At 40.9% G+C, this 23,726-nt stretch overlaps 20 non-coding genes across 20 annotated transcripts; all 20 read left to right on the plus strand.

Annotated features, from left to right (window-relative positions):
* Nucleotides 1-1,654: 1,654 nt before the first annotated feature.
* Nucleotides 1,655-1,725, plus strand: TRNAG-GCC (transfer RNA glycine (anticodon GCC)). Its single transcript has one exon. It is a non-coding gene; the product is annotated as a tRNA-Gly (tRNA).
* Nucleotides 1,726-2,224: 499 nt separating this feature from the next.
* On the plus strand, nucleotides 2,225-2,295 carry TRNAG-GCC (transfer RNA glycine (anticodon GCC)). The gene has a single exon. It is a non-coding gene; the product is annotated as a tRNA-Gly (tRNA).
* Nucleotides 2,296-3,339: 1,044 nt separating this feature from the next.
* TRNAG-GCC (transfer RNA glycine (anticodon GCC)) lies at nucleotides 3,340-3,410 on the plus strand. The gene has a single exon. It is a non-coding gene; the product is annotated as a tRNA-Gly (tRNA).
* A 3,620-nt stretch (nucleotides 3,411-7,030) lies between these two features.
* TRNAG-GCC (transfer RNA glycine (anticodon GCC)) lies at nucleotides 7,031-7,101 on the plus strand. Its single transcript has one exon. It is a non-coding gene; the product is annotated as a tRNA-Gly (tRNA).
* A 1,433-nt stretch (nucleotides 7,102-8,534) lies between these two features.
* On the plus strand, nucleotides 8,535-8,605 carry TRNAG-GCC (transfer RNA glycine (anticodon GCC)). Its single transcript has one exon. It is a non-coding gene; the product is annotated as a tRNA-Gly (tRNA).
* Nucleotides 8,606-9,487: 882 nt separating this feature from the next.
* TRNAG-GCC (transfer RNA glycine (anticodon GCC)) lies at nucleotides 9,488-9,558 on the plus strand. The gene has a single exon. It is a non-coding gene; the product is annotated as a tRNA-Gly (tRNA).
* A 316-nt stretch (nucleotides 9,559-9,874) lies between these two features.
* Nucleotides 9,875-9,945, plus strand: TRNAG-GCC (transfer RNA glycine (anticodon GCC)). The gene has a single exon. It is a non-coding gene; the product is annotated as a tRNA-Gly (tRNA).
* A 2,199-nt stretch (nucleotides 9,946-12,144) lies between these two features.
* TRNAG-GCC (transfer RNA glycine (anticodon GCC)) lies at nucleotides 12,145-12,215 on the plus strand. The gene has a single exon. It is a non-coding gene; the product is annotated as a tRNA-Gly (tRNA).
* Nucleotides 12,216-13,096: 881 nt separating this feature from the next.
* On the plus strand, nucleotides 13,097-13,167 carry TRNAG-GCC (transfer RNA glycine (anticodon GCC)). Its single transcript has one exon. It is a non-coding gene; the product is annotated as a tRNA-Gly (tRNA).
* Nucleotides 13,168-13,485: 318 nt separating this feature from the next.
* On the plus strand, nucleotides 13,486-13,556 carry TRNAG-GCC (transfer RNA glycine (anticodon GCC)). Its single transcript has one exon. It is a non-coding gene; the product is annotated as a tRNA-Gly (tRNA).
* A 523-nt stretch (nucleotides 13,557-14,079) lies between these two features.
* TRNAG-GCC (transfer RNA glycine (anticodon GCC)) lies at nucleotides 14,080-14,150 on the plus strand. The gene has a single exon. It is a non-coding gene; the product is annotated as a tRNA-Gly (tRNA).
* A 682-nt stretch (nucleotides 14,151-14,832) lies between these two features.
* On the plus strand, nucleotides 14,833-14,903 carry TRNAG-GCC (transfer RNA glycine (anticodon GCC)). Its single transcript has one exon. It is a non-coding gene; the product is annotated as a tRNA-Gly (tRNA).
* A 316-nt stretch (nucleotides 14,904-15,219) lies between these two features.
* TRNAG-GCC (transfer RNA glycine (anticodon GCC)) lies at nucleotides 15,220-15,290 on the plus strand. The gene has a single exon. It is a non-coding gene; the product is annotated as a tRNA-Gly (tRNA).
* Nucleotides 15,291-16,176: 886 nt separating this feature from the next.
* On the plus strand, nucleotides 16,177-16,247 carry TRNAG-GCC (transfer RNA glycine (anticodon GCC)). Its single transcript has one exon. It is a non-coding gene; the product is annotated as a tRNA-Gly (tRNA).
* A 523-nt stretch (nucleotides 16,248-16,770) lies between these two features.
* Nucleotides 16,771-16,841, plus strand: TRNAG-GCC (transfer RNA glycine (anticodon GCC)). The gene has a single exon. It is a non-coding gene; the product is annotated as a tRNA-Gly (tRNA).
* Nucleotides 16,842-17,523: 682 nt separating this feature from the next.
* Nucleotides 17,524-17,594, plus strand: TRNAG-GCC (transfer RNA glycine (anticodon GCC)). The gene has a single exon. It is a non-coding gene; the product is annotated as a tRNA-Gly (tRNA).
* Nucleotides 17,595-17,910: 316 nt separating this feature from the next.
* Nucleotides 17,911-17,981, plus strand: TRNAG-GCC (transfer RNA glycine (anticodon GCC)). The gene has a single exon. It is a non-coding gene; the product is annotated as a tRNA-Gly (tRNA).
* A 2,380-nt stretch (nucleotides 17,982-20,361) lies between these two features.
* TRNAG-GCC (transfer RNA glycine (anticodon GCC)) lies at nucleotides 20,362-20,432 on the plus strand. Its single transcript has one exon. It is a non-coding gene; the product is annotated as a tRNA-Gly (tRNA).
* A 522-nt stretch (nucleotides 20,433-20,954) lies between these two features.
* On the plus strand, nucleotides 20,955-21,025 carry TRNAG-GCC (transfer RNA glycine (anticodon GCC)). Its single transcript has one exon. It is a non-coding gene; the product is annotated as a tRNA-Gly (tRNA).
* A 2,367-nt stretch (nucleotides 21,026-23,392) lies between these two features.
* On the plus strand, nucleotides 23,393-23,463 carry TRNAG-GCC (transfer RNA glycine (anticodon GCC)). Its single transcript has one exon. It is a non-coding gene; the product is annotated as a tRNA-Gly (tRNA).
* The last annotated feature ends 263 nt before the right edge of the window (nucleotides 23,464-23,726 follow it).

Below are 23,726 nucleotides of genomic sequence, written 5' to 3' on the forward strand. Positions count from 1 at the left end.
GCGTAACAAGCGTTGGTGGTTCAGTGGTAGAATACTCGCCTGCCACGCGGGTGACGCATTGGATTCTTACACAAGAAGCTGCTATAACGAAACCGTTAAGATAAAAAGCCGCGTTTTTTTCTTCGCGGGTTATTACGAACTCGTTTAAAAATCATTTTTGTCCTTTTAATAAATATATAACCGCGTAACAAGCGTTGGTGGATCAGTGGTAGAATACTCGTCTGCCACGCGGGTTACGCATTGGATTCTTTCACAAGAAGCTGCTATAAAGAAATTGTTAAGATAAAAAGCTGCGTTTTTTTTTCTTCCCGGGGTATTACGAACTTGTTTAAAAATCATTTTTGTCCTTTTACTAAATATATAACCGCGTAACAAGCGTTGGTGGTTCAGTGGTAGAATACTCGCCTGCCACGCGGGTGACGCATTGGATTCTTACACAAGAAGCTGCTATAACGAAACCGTTAAGATAAAAAGCCGCTTTTTTTTTCTTCCCGGGGTATTACGAACTTGTTTAAAAATCATTTTTGTCCTTTTACTAAATATATAACCGCGTAACAAGCGTTTGTGGTTCCGTGGTAGAATACTCGCCTGCCACGCGGGTGACGCATTGGATTCTTTCACAAGAAGCTGCTATAAAGAAATCGTTAAGATAAAAAGCCGCGTTTTGTTTTCTTCCCGCAGTATTACGAACTCGTTTAAAAATCATTTTTGTCCTTTTATTAAATTTATAACCGCGTAACAAGCGTTGGTGGTTCAGTGGTAGAATTTTCGTCTGCCACGCGTGTGACGCATTGGATTCTTACACAAGAAGCTGCTATAACGAAATCGTTAAGATAAAACTCCGCGTTTTTTTCTTCCCGGGGTATTACGAACTCGTTTAAAAATCATTTTTGTCCTTTTACTAAATATATAACCGCGTAACAAACGTTGGTGGTTCAGTGGTAGAATACTCGCCTGCCACGCGGATGACGCATTGGATTCTTTCACAAGAAGCTGCGATAAAGAAATCGTTAATATAAAAAGCCGCGTTTTGTTTTCTTCCCGCAGTATTACGAACTCGTTTAAAAATCATTTTTGTCCTTTTATTAAATTTATAACCGCGTAACAAGCGTTGGTGGTTCAGTGGTAGAATTTTCGTCTGCCACGCGTGTGACGCATTGGATTCTTACACAAGAAGCTGCTATAACGAAACCGTTAAGATAAAAAGCCGCGTTTTTTTCTTCGCGGGTTATTACGAACTCGTTTAAAAATCATTTTTGTCCTTTTAATAAATATATAACCGCGTAACAAGCGTTGGTGGTTCAGTGGTAGAATACTCGCCTGCCACGCGGGTTACGCATTGGATTCTTTCACAAGAAGCTGCTATAAAGAAATCGTTAAGATAAAAAGCCGCGTTTTTTTTTCTTCCCGGGGTATTACGAACTTGTTTAAAAATCATTTTTGTCCTTTTACTAAATGTATAACCGCGTAACAAGCGTTGGTGGTTCCGTGGTAGAATACTCGCCTGCCACGCGGGTGACGCATTGGATTCTTTCACAAGAAGCTGCGATAAAGAAATCGTTAAGATAAAAAGCCGCGTTTTTTTTCCCAGGGTATTACGAACTCGTTTAAAAATTATTTTTGTCCTTTTACTAAATATATGACCGCGTAACAAGCGTTGGTGGTTCAGTGGTAGAATACTCGCCTGCCACGCGGGTGACCCGGGTCCGATTCCCGGCCAACGCATTGGATTCTTTCACAAGAAGCTGCTATAACGAAATCGTTAAGATAAAAAACCCCGTTTTTTTCTTCCCGGGGTATTACGAATTCGTTTAAAAATCATTTTTGTCCTTTTACTAAATATATAACCGCGTAACAAGCGTTGGTGGTTCAGTGGTAGAATACTCGCCTGCCACGCGGGTGACGCATTGGATTCTTACACAAGAAGCTGCTTTAACGAAATCGTTAAGATACAAAGCCGCGTTTTTTTCTTCCCGGGTTATTACGAACTCGTTTAAAAATCATTTTTGTCCTTTTACTAAATATATAACCGCGTAACAAGCGTTGGTGGTTCAGTGGTAGAATACTCGCCTGCCACGCGGGTGACGCATTGGATTCTTACACAAGAAGCTGCTATAACGAAATCGTTAAGATAAAAAGCCGCGTTTTTTTTTCTTCCCGGGGTAATACGAACTTGTTTAAAAATCATTTTTGTCCTTTTACTAAATATATAACCGCGTAACAAGCGTTGGTGGTTCAGTGGTAGAATACTCGCCTGCCACGCGGGTGACCCGGGTTCGATTCCCGGCCAACGCATTGGATTTTTTCACAAGAAGCTGCTATAACGAAATCGTCAAGATAAAAAACCGCGTTTTTTTTCTTCCCGGGGTATTACGAACTCGTTAAAAAATCATTTTTGTCCTTTTACTAAATATATAACCGCGTAACAAGCGTTGGTGGTTCAGTGGTAGAATACTAGCCTGCCACGTGGGTGACGCATTGGATTCTTACACAAGAAGCTGCTAAAACGAAATCGTTATGATAAAACTCCGCGTTTTTTTTCATCCCAGGGTATTACGTACTCGTTTAAAAATCATTTTTGTCCTTTTATTAAATTTATAACCGCGTAACAAGCGTTGGTGGTTCAGTGGTAGAATTTTCGTCTGCCACGCGTGTGACGCATTGGATTCTTACACAAGAAGCTGCTATAACGAAATCGTTAAGATAAAACTCCGCGTTTTTTTCTTCCCGGGGTATTACGAACTCGTTTAAAAATCATTTTTGTCCTTTTACTAAATATATAACCGCGTAACAAACGTTGGTGGTTCAGTGGTAGAATACTCGCCTGCCACGCGGATGACGCATTGGATTCTTTCACAAGAAGCTGCGATAAAGAAATCGTTAATTTAAAAAGCCGCGTTTTTTTCCCGCGGTATTACGAACTCGTTTAAAAATCATTTTTGTCCTTTTACTAAATATATAACCGCGTAACAAGCGTTGGTGGTTCAGTGGTAAAATACTCGCCTGCCACGCGGGTGACGCATTGGATTCTTACACAAGAAGCTGCTTTAACGAAATCGTTAAGATACAAAGCCGCGTTTTTTTCTTCCCGGGTTATTACGAACTCGTTTAAAAATCATTTTTGTCCTTTTACTAAATATATAACCGCGTAACAAGCGTTGGTGGTTCAGTGGTAGAATACTCGCCTGCCACGCGGGTGACGCATTGGATTCTTACACAAGAAGCTGCTATAACGAAATCGTTAAGATAAAAAGCCGCGTTTTTTTTTCTTCCCGGGGTAATACGAACTTGTTTAAAAATCATTTTTGTCCTTTTACTAAATATATAACCGCGTAACAAGCGTTGGTGGTTCAGTGGTAGAATACTCGCCTGCCACGCGGGTGACCCGGGTTCGATTCCCGGCCAACGCATTGGATTTTTTCACAAGAAGCTGCTATAACGAAATCGTCAAGATAAAAAACCGCGTTTTTTTTCTTCCCGGGGTATTACGAACTCGTTAAAAAATCATTTTTGTCCTTTTACTAAATATATAACCGCGTAACAAGCGTTGGTGGTTCAGTGGTAGAATACTAGCCTGCCACGTGGGTGACGCATTGGATTCTTACACAAGAAGCTGCTAAAACGAAATCGTTATGATAAAACTCCGCGTTTTTTTTCATCCCAGGGTATTACGTACTCGTTTAAAAATCATTTTTGTCCTTTTATTAAATTTATAACCGCGTAACAAGCGTTGGTGGTTCAGTGGTAGAATTTTCGTCTGCCACGCGTGTGACGCATTGGATTCTTACACAAGAAGCTGCTATAACGAAATCGTTAAGATAAAACTCCGCGTTTTTTTCTTCCCGGGGTATTACGAACTCGTTTAAAAATCATTTTTGTCCTTTTACTAAATATATAACCGCGTAACAAACGTTGGTGGTTCAGTGGTAGAATACTCGCCTGCCACGCGGATGACGCATTGGATTCTTTCACAAGAAGCTGCGATAAAGAAATCGTTAATTTAAAAAGCCGCGTTTTTTTCCCGCGGTATTACGAACTCGTTTAAAAATCATTTTTGTCCTTTTACTAAATATATAACCGCGTAACAAGCGTTGGTGGTTCAGTGGTAAAATACTCGCCTGCCACGCGGGTGACGCATTGGATTCTTACACAAGAAGCTGCTATAATGAAATCGTAAAGATAAAACTCCGCGTTTTTTTCTTCCCGGGGTATTACGAAGTCGTTTAAAAATCATTTTTGTCCTTTTACTAAATATATAACCGCGTAACAAGCGTTGGTGGTTCAGTGGTAGAATACTCGCCTGCCACGCGGGTGACGCATTGGATTCTTACACAAGAAGCTGCTATAACGAAACCGTTAAGATAAAAAGCCGCGTTTTTTTCTTCGCGGGTTATTACGAACTCGTTTAAAAATCATTTTTGTCCTTTTAATAAATATATAACCGCGTAACAAGCGTTGGTGGATCAGTGGTAGAATACTCGTCTGCCACGCGGGTTACGCATTGGATTCTTTCACAAGAAGCTGCTATAAAGAAATTGTTAAGATAAAAAGCTGCGTTTTTTTTTCTTCCCGGGGTATTACGAACTTGTTTAAAAATCATTTTTGTCCTTTTACTAAATATATAACCGCGTAACAAGCGTTGGTGGTTCAGTGGTAGAATACTCGCCTGCCACGCGGGTGACGCATTGGATTCTTACACAAGAAGCTGCTATAACGAAACCGTTAAGATAAAAAGCCGCTTTTTTTTTCTTCCCGGGGTATTACGAACTTGTTTAAAAATCATTTTTGTCCTTTTACTAAATATATAACCGCGTAACAAGCGTTTGTGGTTCCGTGGTAGAATACTCGCCTGCCACGCGGGTGACGCATTGGATTCTTTCACAAGAAGCTGCTATAAAGAAATCGTTAAGATAAAAAGCCGCGTTTTGTTTTCTTCCCGCAGTATTACGAACTCGTTTAAAAATCATTTTTGTCCTTTTATTAAATTTATAACCGCGTAACAAGCGTTGGTGGTTCAGTGGTAGAATTTTCGTCTGCCACGCGTGTGACGCATTGGATTCTTACACAAGAAGCTGCTATAACGAAATCGTTAAGATAAAACTCCGCGTTTTTTTCTTCCCGGGGTATTACGAACTCGTTTAAAAATCATTTTTGTCCTTTTACTAAATATATAACCGCGTAACAAACGTTGGTGGTTCAGTGGTAGAATACTCGCCTGCCACGCGGATGACGCATTGGATTCTTTCACAAGAAGCTGCGATAAAGAAATCGTTAATATAAAAAGCCGCGTTTTTTTCCCGCGGTATTACGAACTCGTTTAAAAATCATTTTTGTCCTTTTACTAAATATATAACCGCGTAACAAGCGTTGGTGGTTCAGTGGTAAAATACTCGCCTGCCACGCGGGTGACGCATTGGATTCTTACACAAGAAGCTGCTATAATGAAATCGTAAAGATAAAACTCCGCGTTTTTTTCTTCCCGGGGTATTACGAACTTGTTTAAAAATCATTTTTGTCCTTTTACTAAATATATAACCGCGTAACAAGCGTTGGTGGTTCAGTGGTAGAATACTCGCCTGCCACGCGGGTGACGCATTGGATTCTTACACAAGAAGCTGCTATAACGAAACCGTTAAGATAAAAAGCCGCTTTTTTTTTCTTCCCGGGGTATTACGAACTTGTTTAAAAATCATTTTTGTCCTTTTACTAAATATATAACCGCGTAACAAGCGTTTGTGGTTCCGTGGTAGAATACTCGCCTGTCACGCGGGTGACGCATTGGATTCTTTCACAAGAAGCTGCTATAAAGAAATCGTTAAGATAAAAAGCCGCGTTTTTTTTTCTTCCCGGGGTATTACGAAGTCGTTTAAAAATAATTTTTGTATTTTTACTAAATATATAACCGCGTAACAAGCGTTGGTGGTTCAGTGGTAGAATACTCGCCTGCCACGCGGGTGACGCATTGGATTCTTTCACAAGAAGCTGCGATAAAGAAATCGTTAAGGTAAAAAGCCGCGTTTTTTTTTCTTCCCGCAGTATTACGAACTCGTTTAAAAATCATTTTTGCCATTTTACTAAATATATAACCGCGTAACAAGCGTTGGTGGTTCAGTGTTAAAATACTCGCCTGCCACGCGGGTGACGCATTGGATTCTTGCACAAGAAGCTGCTATAACGAAACCGTTAAGATAAAAAGCCGCGTTTTTTTCTTCGCGGGTTATTACGAACTCGTTTAAAAATCATTTTTGTCCTTTTACTAAATATATAACCGCGTAACAAGCGTTGGTGGTTCAGTGGTAGAATACTCGCCTGCCACGCGGGTTACGCATTGGATTCTTTCACAAGAAGCTGCTATAAAAATCGTTAAGATAAAAAGCCGCGTTTTTTTTTTCTTCCCGGGGTATTACGAACTTGTTTAAAAATCATGTTTGTCCTTTTACTAAATATATAACCGCGTAACAAGCGTTGGTGGTTCCGTGGTAGAATACTCGCCTGCCACGCGGGTGACGCATTGGATTCTTTCACAAGAAGCTGCGATAAAGAAATCGTTAAGATAAAAAGCCGCGGTTTTTTTTCCCAGGGTATTACGAACTCGTTTAAAAATTATTTTTGTCCTTTTACTAAATATATGACCGCGTAACAAGCGTTGGTGGTTCAGTGGTAGAATACTTGCCTGCCACGCGGATGACCCGGGTCCGATTCCCGGCCAACGCATTGGATTCTTTCACAAGAAGCTGCTATAACGAAATCGTTAAGATAAAAAGGCGCGTTTTTTTTCTTCCTAGGGTATTACGAATTCGTTTTAAAATCATTTTTGTCCTTTTACTAAATATATAACCGCGTATCAAGCGTTGGTGGTTCAGTGGTAAAATACTCGCCTGCCACGCGGGTGACGCATTGGATTCTTTCACAAGAAGCTGCTATAACGAAATCGTTAAGATAAAAAGCCGCGTTTTTTTCTTCCCGGGTTATTACGAATTGGTTTAAAAATCATTTTTGTCCTTTTTCTAAAAATATAACCGCGTAACAAGCGTTGGTGGTTCAGTGGTAGAATACTCGCCTGCCACGCGGGTGACCCGGGTTCGATTCCCGGCCAACGCATTGGATTTTTTCGCAAGAAGCTGCTATAACGAAATCGTCAAGATAACAAACCGCGTTTTATTTCTTCCCGGGGTATTACGAACTCGTTAAAAAATCATTTTTGTCCTTTTACTAAATATATAACCGCGTAACAAGCGTTGGTGGTTCAGTGGTAGTATACTCGCCTGCCACGCGGGTGACGCATTGGATTCTTACACAAGAAGCTGCTTTAACGAAATCGTTATGATAAAACTCCGCGTTTTTTTTTCTTCCCAGGGTATTACGTACTCGTTTAAAAATCATTTTTGTCCTTTTATTAAATTTATAACCGCGTAACAGGCGTTGGTGGTTCAGTGGTAGAATACTCGCCTGCCACGCGGGTGACGCATTGGATTCTTACACAAGAAGCTGCTATAACGAAATCGTTAAGATGAAACTCCGCGTTTTTTTCTTCCCGGGGTATTACGAACTCGTTTAAAAATCATTTTTGTCCTTTTACTAAATATATAACCGCGTAACAAACGTTGGTGGTTCAGTGGTAGAATACTCGCCTGCCACGCGGGTGACGCATTGGATTCTTTCACAAGAAGCTGCGATAAAGAAATCGTTAATATAAAAAGCCGCGTTTTTTTCCCGGGGTATTACGAACTCTTTTAAAAATTATTTTTGTCCTTTTACTAAATATATAACCGGTGTAACAAGCGTGGGTGGTTCAGTGGTAGAATACTCGCATGCCACGCGGGTAACCCGGGTTCGATTGCCGGCCAACGCATTGGATTCTTTCACAAGAAGCTGCTATAACGAAATCGTTAAGATAAAAAGCCGCGTTTTTTTTTTCCCGGGGTATTACGAACTCGTTTAAAAATCATTTTTGTCCTTTTACTAAATATATAACCGCGTAACAAGCGTTGGTGGTTCAGTGGTAAAATACTCGCCTGCCACTCGGGTTACGCATTGGATTCTTACACAAGAAGCTGCTATAACGAAATCGTAAAGATAAAACTCCGCGTTTTTTTCTTCCCGGGGCTATTACGAAGTCGTTTAAAAATCATTTTTGTCCTTTTACTTAATATATAACCGCGTTACAAGCGTTGGTGGTTCAGTGGTAGAATAATCGCCTGCCACGCGGGTGACGCATTGGATTCTTACACAAGAAGCTGCTATAACGATATCGTAAAGATAAAACTCCGCGTTTTTTTCTTCCCGGGGTATTACGAAGTCGTTTAAAAATAATTTTTGTCCTTTTACTAAATATATAACCGCGTAACAAGCGTTGGTGGTTCAGTGGTAGAATACTCGCCTGCTATGCGGGTGACGCATTGGATTCTTTCACAAGAAGCTGCGATAAAGAAATCGTTAAGATAAAAAGCCGCGTTTTTTTTTCTTCCCGGGGTATTACGAACTCGTTTAAAAATTATTTTTGTCCTTTTACTAAATATATAACCGTGTAACAAGCGTTGGTGGTTCAGTGGTAGAATACTCGCCTGCCACGCAGGTGACCCGGGTTCGATTCCCGGCCAACGCATTGGATTCTTTCACAAGAAGCTGCGATAAAGAAATCGTTAATATAAAAAGCCGCGTTTTTTTCCCGGGGTATTACGAACTCTTTTAAAAATTATTTTTGTCCTTTTACTAAATATATAACCGGTGTAACAAGCGTGGGTGGTTCAGTGGTAGAATACTCGCATGCCACGCGGGTAACCCGGGTTCGATTGCCGGCCAACGCATTGGATTCTTTCACAAGAAGCTGCCATAACGAAATCGTTAAGATAAAAAGCCGCGTTTTTTTTTTCCGGGGTATTACGAACTCGTTTAAAAATCATTTTTGTCCTTTTACTAAATATATAACCGCGTAACAAGCGTTGGTGGTTCAGTGGTAAAATACTCGCCTGCCACTCGGGTTACGCATTGGATTCTTACACAAGAAGCTGCTATAACGAAATCGTAAAGATAAAACTCAGCGTTTTTTTCTTCCCGGGGCTATTACGAAGTCGTTTAAAAATCATTTTTGTCCTTTTACTTAATATATAACCGCGTTACAAGCGTTGGTGGTTCAGTGGTAGAATACTCGCCTGCCACGCGGGTGACGCATTGGATTCTTACACAAGAAGCTGCTATAACGATATCGTAAAGATAAAACTCCGCGTTTTTTTCTTCCCGGGGTATTACGAAGTCGTTTAAAAATAATTTTTGTCCTTTTACTAAATATATAACCGCGTAACAAGCGTTGGTGGTTCAGTGGTAGAATACTCGCCTGCCATGCGGGTGACGCATTGGATTATTTCACAAGAAGCTGCGATAAAGAAATCGTTAAGATAAAAAGCCGCGTTTTTTTTCTTCCCGGGGTATAACGAACTCGTTTAAAAATTATTTTTGTCCTTTTACTAAATATATAACCGTGTAACAAGCGTTGGTGGTTCAGTGGTAGAATACTCGCCTGCCACGCAGGTGACCCGGGTTCGATTCCCGGCCAACGCATTGGATTCTTTCACAAGAAGCTGCTATAACGCAATCGTTAAGATAAAAAGCCGCGTTTTTTTTCTTCCCGGGGTATTACGAACTCGTTTAAAAATCATTTTTGTCCTTTTACTAAATATATAACCGCGTAACAAGCGTTGGTGGTTCAGTGGTAAAATACTCGCCTACCACGCGAGTGACGCATTGGATTCTTTCACAAGAAGCTGCTATAACGAAATCGTTAAGATAAAAAGCCGCGTTTTTTTCTTCCCGGGTTATTACGAATTCGTTTAAAAATCATTTTTGTCCTTTTACTTAATATATAACAGCGTAACAAGCGTTGGTGGTTCAGTGGTAGAATACTCGCCTGCCACGCGGGTGACCCGGGTCCGATTCCCGGCCAACGCATTGGATTCTTTCACAAGAAGCTGCTATAACGCAATCGTTAAGATAAAAAGCCGCGTTTTTTTTCTTCCCGGGGTATTACGAACTCGTTTAAAAATCATTTTTGTCCTTTTACTAAATATATAACCGCGTAACAAGCGTTGGTGGTTCAGTGGTAAAATACTCGCCTGCCACGCGAGTGACGCATTGGATTCTTTCACAAGAAGCTGCTATAAAGAAATCGTTAAGATAAAAAGCCGCGTTTTTTTTTCTTCCCGGGGTATTACGAACTCGTTTAAAAATCATTTTTGTCCTTTTACTAAATATATAACCGCGTAACAAGCGTTGGCGGATCAGTGGTAGAATACTCGCCTGCCACGCGGGTGACCTGGGTCCGATTCCCGGCCAACGCATTGGATTCTTTCACAAGAAGCTGCTATAACGAAATCGTTAAGATAAAAAGCCGCGTTTTTTTCTTCGCGGGTTATTACGAACTCGTTTAAAAATCATTTTTGTCCTTTTACTAAATATATAACCGCGTAACAAGCGTTGGTGGTTCAGTGGTAGAATACTCGCCTGCCACGCGGGTTACGCATTGGATTCTTTCACAAGAAGCTGCTATAAAGAAATCGTTAAGGTAAAAAGCCGCGTTTTTTTTCTTCCCGGGGTATAACGAACTTGTTTAAAAATCATTTTTGTCCTTTTACTAAATATATAACCACGTAACAAGCGTTGGTGGTTCAGTGGTAGAATACTCGCCTGCTGTGACCCGGGTTCGATTCCCGGCCAACGCATTTGATTCTTTCACCAGAAGCTGCTATAACGAAATCGTCAAGATAAAAAACCGCGTTTTTTTTTCTTCCCGGGGTATAACGAACTCGTTAAAAAATCATTTTTATCCTTTTACTAAATATATAACCGCGTAACTAGCGTTGGTGGTTCAGTGGTAAAATACTCGCCTGCCACGCGGGTGACGCATTGGATTCTTTCACAAGAAGCTGCTATAACGAAATCATTAAGATAAAAAGCCGCGTTTTGTTCTTCCCGGGTTATTACGAACTCGTTTAAAAATCATTTTTGTCCTTTTACTAAATATATAACCACGTAACAAGCGTTGGTGGTTCAGTGGTAGAATACTCGCCTGTCACGCTGGTGACGCATTGGATTCTTACACAAGAAGCTGCTATAACGAAATCGTTAAGATAAAAAGCCGCGTTTTTTTGTTCCCGGGTTATTACGAATTCGGTTAAAAATCATTTTTGTCCTTTTACTAAATATATAAGCGCGTAACAAGCGTTGGTGGTTCAGTGGTAGAATACTCGCCTGCCACGCGGGTTACGCATTGGATTCTTTCACAAGATGCTGCTATAAAGAAATCGTTAAGGTAAAAAGCCGCGTTTTTTTTCTTCCCGGGGTATAACGAACTTGTTTAAAAATCATTTTTGTCCTTTTACTAAATATATAACCACGTAACAAGCGTTGGTGGTTCAGTGGTAGAATACTCGCCTGCTGTGACCCGGGTTCGATTCCCGGCCAACGCATTTGATTCTTTCACCAGAAGCTGCTATAACGAAATCGTCAAGATAAAAAACCGCGTTTTTTTTTCTTCCCGGGGTATAACGAACTCGTTAAAAAATCATTTTTATCCTTTTACTAAATATATAACCGCGTAACTAGCGTTGGTGGTTCAGTGGTAAAATACTCGCCTGCCACGCGGGTGACGCATTGGATTCTTTCACAAGAAGCTGCTATAACGAAATCATTAAGATAAAAAGCCGCGTTTTGTTCTTCCCGGGTTATTACGAACTCGTTTAAAAATCATTTTTGTCCTTTTACTAAATATATAACCACGTAACAAGCGTTGGTGGTTCAGTGGTAGAATACTCGCCTGTCACGCTGGTGACGCATTGGATTCTTACACAAGAAGCTGCTATAACGAAATCGTTAAGATAAAAAGCCGCGTTTTTTTCTTCCCGGGTTATTACGAATTCGTTTAAAAATCATTTTTGTCCTTTTACTAAATATATAAGCGCGTTACAAGCGTTGGTGGTTCAGTGGTAGAATACTCGCCTGCCACGCGGGTGACGCATTGGATTCTTACACAAGAAGCTGCTATAACGAAATCGTTAAGATAAAAAACCGCGTTTTTTTTCTTCCCGGGGTATTACGAACTCGTTTAAAAATCATTTTTGTCCTTTTACTAAATATATAACCGCGTAACAAGCGTTGGTGGTTCAGTGGTAGAATACTCGCCTGCCACGCGGGTGACCCGGGTCCGATTCCCGGCCAACGCATTGGATTCTTTCACAAGATGCTGCTATAAAGGAATCGTTAAGGTAAAAAGCCGCGTTTTTTTTCTTCCCGGGGTATAACGAACTTGTTTAAAAATCATTTTTGTCCTTTTACTAAATATATAACCACGTAACAAGCGTTGGTGGTTCAGTGGTAGAATACTCGCCTGCTGTGACCCGGGTTCGATTCCCGGCCAACGCATTTGATTCTTTCACCAGAAGCTGCTATAACGAAATCGTCAAGATAAAAAACCGCGTTTTTTTTTCTTCCCGGGGTATAACGAACTCGTTAAAAAATCATTTTTATCCTTTTACTAAATATATAACCGCGTAACTAGCGTTGGTGGTTCAGTGGTAAAATACTCGCCTGCCACGCGGGTGACGCATTGGATTCTTTCACAAGAAGCTGCTATAACGAAATCATTAAGATAAAAAGCCGCGTTTTGTTCTTCCCGGGTTATTACGAACTCGTTTAAAAATCATTTTTGTCCTTTTACTAAATATATAACCACGTAACAAGCGTTGGTGGTTCAGTGGTAGAATACTCGCCTGTCACGCTGGTGACGCATTGGATTCTTACACAAGAAGCTGCTATAACGAAATCGTTAAGATAAAAAGCCGCGTTTTTTTCTTCCCGGGTTATTACGAATTCGTTTAAAAATCATTTTTGTCCTTTTACTAAATATATAAGCGCGTTACAAGCGTTGGTGGTTCAGTGGTAGAATACTCGCCTGCCACGCGGGTGACGCATTGGATTCTTACACAAGAAGCTGCTATAACGAAATCGTTAAGATAAAAAACCGCGTTTTTTTTCTTCCCGGGGTATTACGAACTCGTTTAAAAATCATTTTTGTCCTTTTACTAAATATATAACCGCGTAACAAGCGTTGGTGGTTCAGTGGTAGAATACTCGCCTGCCACGCGGGTGACCCGGGTCCGATTCCCGGCCAACGCATTGGATTCTATCACAAGAAGCTGCTATAACGCAATCGTTAAGATAAAAAGCCGCGTTTTTTTTTCTTCCCGGGGTATTACGAACTCGTTTAAAAATCATTTTTGTCCTTTTACTAAATATATTACCGGTGTAACAAGCGTGGGTGGTTCAGTGGTAGAATACTCGCCTACCACGCGAGTGACGCATTGGATTCTTTCACAAGAAGCTGCTATAACGAAATCGTTAAGATAAAAAGCCGCGTTTTTTTCTTCCCGGGTTATTACGAATTCGTTTAAAAATCATTTTTGTCCTTTTACTTAATATATAACCGCGTAACAAGCGTTGGTGGTTCAGTGGTAGAATACTCGCCTGCCACGCGGGTGACCCGGGTCCGATTCCCGGCCAACGCATTGGATTCTTTCACAAGAAGCTGCTATAACGCAATCGTTAAGATAAAAAGCCGCGTTTTTTTTCTTCCCGGGGTATTACGAACTCGTTTAAAAATCATTTTTGTCCTTTTACTAAATATATAACCGGTGTAACAAGCGTGGGTGGTTCAGTGGTAGAATACTCGCATGCCACGCGGGTAACCCGGGTTCGATTGCCGGCCAACGCATTGGGTTCTTTCACAAGAAGCTGCTATAACGAAATCGTTAAGATAAAAAGCCGCGTTTTTTTTTTTCCCGGGGTATTACGAACTCGTTTAAAAATCATTTTTGTCCTTTTACTAAATATATAACCGCGTAACAAGCGTTGGTGGTTCAGTGGTAAAATACTCGCCTGCCACTCGGGTTACGCATTGGATTCTTACACAAGAAGCTGCTATAACGAAATCGTAAAGATAAAACTCCGCGTTTTTTTCTTCCCGGGGCTATTACGAAGTCGTTTAAAAATCATTTTTGTCCTTTTACTTAATATATAACCGCGTTACAAGCGTTGGTGGTTCAGTGGTAGAATACTCGCCTGCCACGCAGGTGACCCGGGTTCGATTCCCGGCCAACGTATTGGATTATTTCACAAGAAGCTGCTATAACGCAATCGTTAAGATAAAAAGCCGCGTTTTTTTTCTTCCCGGGGTATTACGAACTCGTTTAAAAATCATTTTTGTCCTTTTACTAAATATATAACCGCGTAACAAGCGTTGGTGGTTCAGTGGTAAAATACTCGCCTACCACGCGAGTGACGCATTGGATTCTTTCACAAGAAGCTGCTATAACGAAATCGTTAAGATAAAAAGCCGCGTTTTTTTCTTCCCGGGTTATTACGAATTCGTTTAAAAATCATTTTTGTCCTTTTACTTAATATATAACCGCGTAACAAGCGTTGGTGGTTCAGTGGTAGAATACTCGCCTGCCACGCGGGTGACGCATTGGATTCTTGCACAAGAAGCTGCTATAACGATATCGTAAAGATAAAACTCCGCGTTTTTTTCTTCCCGGGGTATTACGAAGTCGTTTAAAAATAATTTTTGTCCTTTTACTAAATATATAACCGCGTAACAAGCGTTGGTGGTTCAGTGGTAGAATACTCGCCTGCCACGCGGGTGACGCATTGGATTCTTTCACAAGAAGCTGCGATAAAGAAATCGTTAAGATAAAAAGCCGCGTTTTTTTTTCTTCCCGGGGTATTACGAACTCGTTTAAAAATTATTTTTGTCCTTTTACTAAATATATAACCGTGTAACAAGCGTTGGTGGTTCAGTGGTAGAATACTCGCCTGCCACGCAGGTGACCCGGGTTCGATTCCCGGCCAACGCATTGGATTATTTCGCAAGAAGCTGCTATAACGCAATCGTTAAGATAAAAAGCCGCGTTTTTTTTCTTCCCGGGGTATTACGAACTCGTTTAAAAATCATTTTTGTCCTTTTACTAAATATATAACCGCGTAACAAGCGTTGGTGGTTCAGTGGTAAAATACTCGCCTACCACGCGAGTGACGCATTGGATTCTTTCACAAGAAGCTGCTATAACGAAATCGTTAAGATAAAAAGCCGCGTTTTTTTCTTCCCGGGTTATTACGAATTCGTTTAAAAATCATTTTTGTCCTTTTACTTAATATATAACCGCGTAACAAGCGTTGGTGGTTCAGTGGTAGAATACTCGCCTGCCACGCGGGTGACCCGGGTCCGATTCCCGGCCAACGCATTGGATTCTTTCACAAGAAGCTGCTATAACGCAATCGTTAAGATAAAAAGCCGCGTTTTTTTTCTTCCCGGGGTATTACGAACTCGTTTAAAAATCATTTTTGTCCTTTTACTAAATATATAACCGCGTAACAAGCGTTGGTGGTTCAGTGGTAAAATACTCGCCTGCCACGCGAGTGACGCATTGGATTCTTTCACAAGAAGCTGCTATAACGAAATCGTTAAGATAAAAAGCCGCGTTTTTATCTTCCCGGGGTATTACGAAGTCGTTTAAAAATAATTTTTGTCCTTTTACTAAATATATAACCGCGTAACAAGCGTTGGTGGTTCAGTGGTAGAATACTCGCCTGCCACGCGGGTGACGCATTGGATTCTTTCACAAGAAGCTGCTATAAAGAAATCGTTAAGATAAAAAGCCGCGTTTTTTTTCTTCCCGGGGTATTACGAACTCGTTTAAAAATCATTTTTGTCCTTTTACTAAATATATAACCGCGTAACAAGCGTTGGCGGTTCAGTGGTAGAATACTCGCCTGCCACGCGGGTGACCTGGGTCCGATTCCCGGCCAACGCATTGGATTCTTTCACAAGAAGCTGCTATAACGAAATCGTTAAGATAAAAAGCCGCGTTTTTTTCTTCGCGGGTTATTACGAACTCGTTTAAAAATCATTTTTGTCCTTTTACTAAATATATAACCGCGTAACAAGCGTTGGTGGTTCAGTGGTAGAATACTCGCCTGCCACGCGGGTTACGCATTGGATTCTTTCACAAGAAGCTGCTATAAAGAAATCGTTAAGGTAAAAAGCCGCGTTTTTTTTCTTCCCGGGGTATAACGAACTTGTTTAAAAATCATTTTTGTCCTTTTACTTAATATATAACCGCGTAACAAGCGTTGGTGGTTCAGTGGTAGAATACTCGCCTGCCACGCGGGTGACCCGGGTCCGATTCCCGGCCAACGCATTGGATTCTTTCACAAGAAGCTGCTATAACGCAATCGTTAAGATAAAAAGCCGCGTTTTTTTTCTTCCCGGGGTATTACGAACTCGTTTAAAAATCATTTTTGTCCTTTTACTAAATATATAACCGGTGTAACAAGCGTGGGTGGTTCAGTGGTAGAATACTCGCATGCCACGCGGGTAACCCGGGTTCGATTGCCGGCCAACGCATTGGGTTCTTTCACAAGAAGCTGCTATAACGAAATCGTTAAGATAAAAAGCCGCGTTTTTTTTTTTCCCGGGGTATTACGAACTCGTTTAAAAATCATTTTTGTCCTTTTACTAAATATATAACCGCGTAACAAGCGTTGGTGGTTCAGTGGTAAAATACTCGCCTGCCACTCGGGTTACGCATTGGATTCTTACACAAGAAGCTGCTATAACGAAATCGTAAAGATAAAACTCCGCGTTTTTTTCTTCCCGGGGCTATTACGAAGTCGTTTAAAAATCATTTTTGTCCTTTTACTTAATATATAACCGCGTTACAAGCGTTGGTGGTTCAGTGGTAGAATACTCGCCTGCCACGCAGGTGACCCGGGTTCGATTCCCGGCCAACGTATTGGATTATTTCACAAGAAGCTGCTATAACGCAATCGTTAAGATAAAAAGCCGCGTTTTTTTTCTTCCCGGGGTATTACGAACTCGTTTAAAAATCATTTTTGTCCTTTTACTAAATATATAACCGCGTAACAAGCGTTGGTGGTTCAGTGGTAAAATACTCGCCTACCACGCGAGTGACGCATTGGATTCTTTCACAAGAAGCTGCTATAACGAAATCGTTAAGATAAAAAGCCGCGTTTTTTTCTTCCCGGGTTATTACGAATTCGTTTAAAAATCATTTTTGTCCTTTTACTTAATATATAACCGCGTAACAAGCGTTGGTGGTTCAGTGGTAGAATACTCGCCTGCCACGCGGGTGACGCATTGGATTCTTGCACAAGAAGCTGCTATAACGATATCGTAAAGATAAAACTCCGCGTTTTTTTCTTCCCGGGGTATTACGAAGTCGTTTAAAAATAATTTTTGTCCTTTTACTAAATATATAACCGCGTAACAAGCGTTGGTGGTTCAGTGGTAGAATACTCGCCTGCCACGCGGGTGACGCATTGGATTCTTTCACAAGAAGCTGCGATAAAGAAATCGTTAAGATAAAAAGCCGCGTTTTTTTTTCTTCCCGGGGTATTACGAACTCGTTTAAAAATTATTTTTGTCCTTTTACTAAATATATAACCGTGTAACAAGCGTTGGTGGTTCAGTGGTAGAATACTCGCCTGCCACGCAGGTGACCCGGGTTCGATTCCCGGCCAACGCATTGGATTATTTCGCAAGAAGCTGCTATAACGCAATCGTTAAGATAAAAAGCCGCGTTTTTTTTCTTCCCGGGGTATTACGAACTCGTTTAAAAATCATTTTTGTCCTTTTACTAAATATATAACCGCGTAACAAGCGTTGGTGGTTCAGTGGTAAAATACTCGCCTACCACGCGAGTGACGCATTGGATTCTTTCACAAGAAGCTGCTATAACGAAATCGTTAAGATAAAAAGCCGCGTTTTTTTCTTCCCGGGTTATTACGAATTCGTTTAAAAATCATTTTTGTCCTTTTACTTAATATATAACCGCGTAACAAGCGTTGGTGGTTCAGTGGTAGAATACTCGCCTGCCACGCGGGTGACCCGGGTCCGATTCCCGGCCAACGCATTGGATTCTTTCACAAGAAGCTGCTATAACGCAATCGTTAAGATAAAAAGCCGCGTTTTTTTTCTTCCCGGGGTATTACGAACTCGTTTAAAAATCATTTTTGTCCTTTTACTAAATATATAACCGCGTAACAAGCGTTGGTGGTTCAGTGGTAAAATACTCGCCTGCCACGCGAGTGACGCATTGGATTCTTTCACAAGAAGCTGCTATAACGAAATCGTTAAGATAAAAAGCCGCGTTTTTATCTTCCCGGGGTATTACGAAGTCGTTTAAAAATAATTTTTGTCCTTTTACTAAATATATAACCGCGTAACAAGCGTTGGTGGTTCAGTGGTAGAATACTCGCCTGCCACGCGGGTGACGCATTGGATTCTTTCACAAGAAGCTGCTATAAAGAAATCGTTAAGATAAAAAGCCGCGTTTTTTTTCTTCCCGGGGTATTACGAACTCGTTTAAAAATCATTTTTGTCCTTTTACTAAATATATAACCGCGTAACAAGCGTTGGCGGTTCAGTGGTAGAATACTCGCCTGCCACGCGGGTGACCTGGGTCCGATTCCCGGCCAACGCATTGGATTCTTTCACAAGAAGCTGCTATAACGAAATCGTTAAGATAAAAAGCCGCGTTTTTTTCTTCGCGGGTTATTACGAACTCGTTTAAAAATCATTTTTGTCCTTTTACTAAATATATAACCGCGTAACAAGCGTTGGTGGTTCAGTGGTAGAATACTCGCCTGCCACGCGGGTTACGCATTGGATTCTTTCACAAGAAGCTGCTATAAAGAAATCGTTAAGGTAAAAAGCCGCGTTTTTTTTCTTCCCGGGGTATAACGAACTTGTTTAAAAATCATTTTTGTCCTTTTACTAAATATATAACCACGTAACAAGCGTTGGTGGTTCAGTGGTAGAATACTCGCCTGCTGTGACCCGGGTTCAATTCCCGGCCAACGCATTTGATTCTTTCACCAGAAGCTGCTATAACGAAATCGTCAAGATAAAAAACCGCGTTTTTTTTTCTTCCCGGGGTATAACGAACTCGTTAAAAAATCATTTTTATCCTTTTACTAAATATATAACCGCGTAACTAGCGTTGGTGGTTCAGTGGTAAAATACTCGCCTGCCACGCGGGTGACGCATTGGATTCTTTCACAAGAAGCTGCTATAACGAAATCATTAAGATAAAAAGCCGCGTTTTGTTCTTCCCGGGTTATTACGAACTCGTTTAAAAATCATTTTTGTCCTTTTACTAAATATATAACCACGTAACAAGCGTTGGTGGTTCAGTGGTAGAATACTCGCCTGTCACGCTGGTGACGCATTGGATTCTTACACAAGAAGCTGCTATAACGAAATCGTTAAGATAAAAAGCCGCGTTTTTTTGTTCCCGGGTTATTACGAATTCGTTTAAAAATCATTTTTGTCCTTTTACTAAATATATAAGCGCATAACAAGCGTTGGTGGTTCAGTGGTAGAATACTCGCCTGCCACGCGGGTTACGCATTGGATTCTGTCACAAGATGCTGCTATAAAGAAATCGTTAAGGTAAAAAGCCGCGTTTTTTTTCTTCCCGGGGTATAACGAACTTGTTTAAAAATCATTTTTGTCCTTTTACTAAATATATAACCACGTAACAAGCGTTGGTGGTTCAGTGGTAGAATACTCGCCTGCTGTGACCCGGGTTCGATTCCCGGCCAACGCATTTGATTCTTTCACCAGAAGCTGCTATAACGAAATCGTCAAGATAAAAAACCGCGTTCTTTTTTCTTCCCGGGGTATAACGAACTCGTTAAAAAATCATTTTTATCCTTTTACTAAATATATAACCGCGTAACTAGCGTTGGTGGTTCAGTGGTAAAATACTCGCCTGCCACGCGGGTGACGCATTGGATTCTTTCACAAGAAGCTGCTATAACGAAATCATTAAGATAAAAAGCCGCGTTTTGTTCTTCCCGGGTTATTACGAACTCGTTTAAAAATCATTTTTGTCCTTTTACTAAATATATAACCACGTAACAAGCGTTGGTGGTTCAGTGGTAGAATACTCGCCTGTCACGCTGGTGACGCATTGGATTCTTACACAAGAAGCTGCTATAACGAAATCGTTAAGATAAAAAGCCGCGTTTTTTTCTTCCCGGGTTATTACGAATTCGTTTAAAAATCATTTTTGTCCTTTTACTAAATATATAAGCGCGTAACAAGCGTTGGTGGTTCAGTGGTAGAATACTCGCCTGCCACGCGGGTGACGCATTGGATTCTTACACAAGAAGCTGCTATAACGAAATCGTTAAGATAAAAAACCGCGTTTTTTTTCTTCCCGGGGTATTACGAACTCGTTTAAAAATCATTTTTGTCCTTTTACTAAATATATAACCGCGTAACAAGCGTTGGTGGTTCAGTGGTAGAATACTCGCCTGCCACGCGGGTGACCCGGGTCCGATTCCCGGCCAACGCATTGGATTTTTTCACAAGAAGCTGCTATAACGAAATCGTTAAGATAAAAACCCGCGTTTTTTTTTCTTCCCGGGGTATTACGAACTCGTTTAAAAATCATTTTTGTCTTTTTACTAAATATATAACCACGTTACAAGCGTTGGTGGTTCAGTGGTAGAATACTCGCCTGCCACGCGGGTGACCCGGGTCCGATTACCGGCCACCGCATTGGATTCCTTCACAAGAAGCTGCTATAACGAAATTGTTTAGATAAAAAGAGGCATTTTTTTTTCTTCCCGGGTCATTACGAATTCCTTTAAAAATCATTTTTGTCCTTTTACTAAATATATAAGCGCGTAACAAGCGTTGGTGGTTCAGTGGTAGAATACTCGCCTGCCACGCGGGTGACGCATTGGATTCTTACACAAGAAGCTGCTATAACGAAATCGTTAAGATAAAACTCCGCGTTTTTTTCTTCCGGGGTATTACGAAGACGTTTAAAAATCATTTTTGTCCTTTTACTAAATATATAACCGCGTAACAAGCGTTGGTGGTTCAGTGGTAGAATACTCGCCTGCCACGCGGGTGACCCGGGTCCGATTCCCGGCCAACGCATTGGATTCTTTCACAAGAAGCTGCTATAACGAAATCGTTAAGATAAAAAGCCGCGTTTTTTTCTTCCCGGGGTATAACGAACTCGTTTAAAAATCATTTTTGTCCTTTTACTAAATATATAACCGCGTATCAAGCGTTGGTGGTTCAGTGGTAAAATACTCGCCTGCCACGCGGGTGACGCATTGGATTCTTTCACAAGAAGCTGCTATAACGAAATCGTTAAGATAAAAAGCCGCGTTTTTTTCTTCCCGGGTTATTACGAATTCGTTTAAAAATCATTTTTGTTCTTTTACTAAATATATAACCGCGTAACAAGCGTTGGTGGTTCAGTGGTAGAATACTCGCCTGCCACGCGGGTGGCGCATTGGATTCTTACACAAGAAGCTGCTATAACGAAATCGTTAAGATACAAAGCCGCGTTTTGTTTTTCCCGGGTTATTACGAACTCGTTTAAAAATAATTTTTGTCCTTTTACTAAATATATAACCGCGTAACAAGCGTTGGTGGTTCAGTGGTAGAATACTCGCCTGCCACGCGGGTGACGCATTGGATTCTTACACAAGAAGCTGCTATTACGAAATCGTTAAGATAAAAAGCCGCGTTTTTTTCTTCCCGGGGTATTACGAACTCGTTTAAAAATCATTTTTGTCCTTTTACTAAATATATAACCGCGAAAAAAGCGTTGGTGGTTCAGTGGTAGAATACTCGCCTGCCACGCGGGTGACGCATTGGATTCTTTCACAAGAAGCTGCGATAAAGAAATCGTTAAGATAAAAAGCCGCGTTTTTTTTTCTTCCCGGGGTATTACGAACTCGTTTAAAAATTATTTTTGTCCTTTTACTAAATATATAACCGTGTAACAAGCGTTGGTGGTTCAGTGGTAGAATACTCGCCTGCCACGCGGGTGACCCTGGTCCGATTCCCGGCCAACGCATTGGATTCTTTCACAAGAAGCTGCTATAACGAAATCGTCAAGATAAAAAACCGCATTTTTTTTCTTCCCGGGGTATTACGAACTCGTTAAAAAATCATTTTTGTCCTTTTACTAAATATATAACCGCGAAACAAGCGTTGGTGGTTCAGTGGTAAAATACTCGCCTGCCACGTGGGTGACGCATTGGATTCTTTCACAAGAAGCTGCTATAACGAAATCGTTAAGATAAAAAGACGCGTTTTTTTCTTCCCGGGTTATTACGAATTCGTTTAAAAATCATTTTTGTCCTTTTACTAAATATATAACCGCGTAACAAGCGTTGGTGGTTAAGTGGTAGAATACTCGCCTGCCACGCGGGTGACGCATTGGATTCTTACACAAGAAGCTGCTATAAAGAAATCGTTAAGATACAAAGCCGCGTTTTGTTCTTCCCGGGTTATTACGAACTCGTTTAAAAATCATTTTTGTCCTTTTACTAAATATATAACCGTGTAACAAGCGTTGGTGGTTCAGTGGTAGAATACTCGCCTGCCACGCGGGTGACCCTGGTCCGATTCCCGGCCAACGCATTGGATTCTTTCACAAGAAGCTGCTATAACGAAATCGTCAAGATAAAAAACCGCATTTTTTTTCTTCCCGGGGTATTACGAACTCGTTAAAAAATCATTTTTGTCCTTTTACTAAATATATAACCGCGAAACAAGCGTTGGTGGTTCAGTGGTAAAATACTCGCCTGCCACGTGGGTGACGCATTGGATTCTTTCACAAGAAGCTGCTATAACGAAATCGTTAAGATAAAAAGACGCGTTTTTTTCTTCCCGGGTTATTACGAATTCGTTTAAAAATCATTTTTGTCCTTTTACTAAATATATAACCGCGTAACAAGCGTTGGTGGTTAAGTGGTAGAATACTCGCCTGCCACGCGGGTGACGCATTGGATTCTTACACAAGAAGCTGCTATAAAGAAATCGTTAAGATAAAAAGCTGCGTTTTTTTCTTCCCGGGGTATTACGAACTCGTTAAAAAATCATTTTTGTCCTTTTACTAAATATATAACCGCGAAAAAAGCGTTGGTGGTTCACTGGTAGAATACTCGCCTGCCACGCGGGTGACGCATTGGATTCTTACACAAGAAGCTGCTATTACGAAATCGTTAAGATAAAAAGCTGCGTTTTTTTCTTCCCGGGGTATTACGAACTCGTTAAAAAATCATTTTTGTCCTTTTACTAAATATATAACCGCGAAAAAAGCGTTGGTGGTTCACTGGTAGAATACTCGCCTGCCACGCGGGTGACGCATTGGATTCTTTCACAAGAAGCTGCGATAAAGAAATCGTTAAGATAAAAAGCCGCGTTTTTTTTTCTTCCCGGGGTATAACGAACTCGTTTAAAAATTATTTTTGTCCTTTTACTAAATATATAACCGTGTAACAAGCGTTGGTGGTTCAGTGGTAGAATACTCGCCTGCCACGCGGGTGACCCGGGTCCGATTCCCGGCCAACGCATTGGATTCTTTCACAAGAAGCTGCTATAACGAAATCGTTAAGATAAAAAGCCGCGTTTTTTTCTTCCCGGGGTATAACGAACTCGTTTAAAAATCATTTTTGTCCTTTTACTAAATATATAACCGCGTATCAAGCGTTGGTGGTTCAGTGGTAAATAACTCGCCTGCCACGCGGGTGACGCATTGGATTCTTACACAAGAAGCTGCTATAACGAAATCGTTAAGATACAAAGCCGCGTTTTTTTCTTACCGGGTTATTACGAA

The sequence above is a fragment of the Leiobunum rupestre genome, chromosome 6 (assembly GCF_980474605.1).
Source record: "Leiobunum rupestre chromosome 6, qqLeiRupe1.1.hap1, whole genome shotgun sequence".
NCBI classification, from domain to species: Eukaryota; Metazoa; Arthropoda; class Arachnida; order Opiliones; family Sclerosomatidae; genus Leiobunum; species Leiobunum rupestre.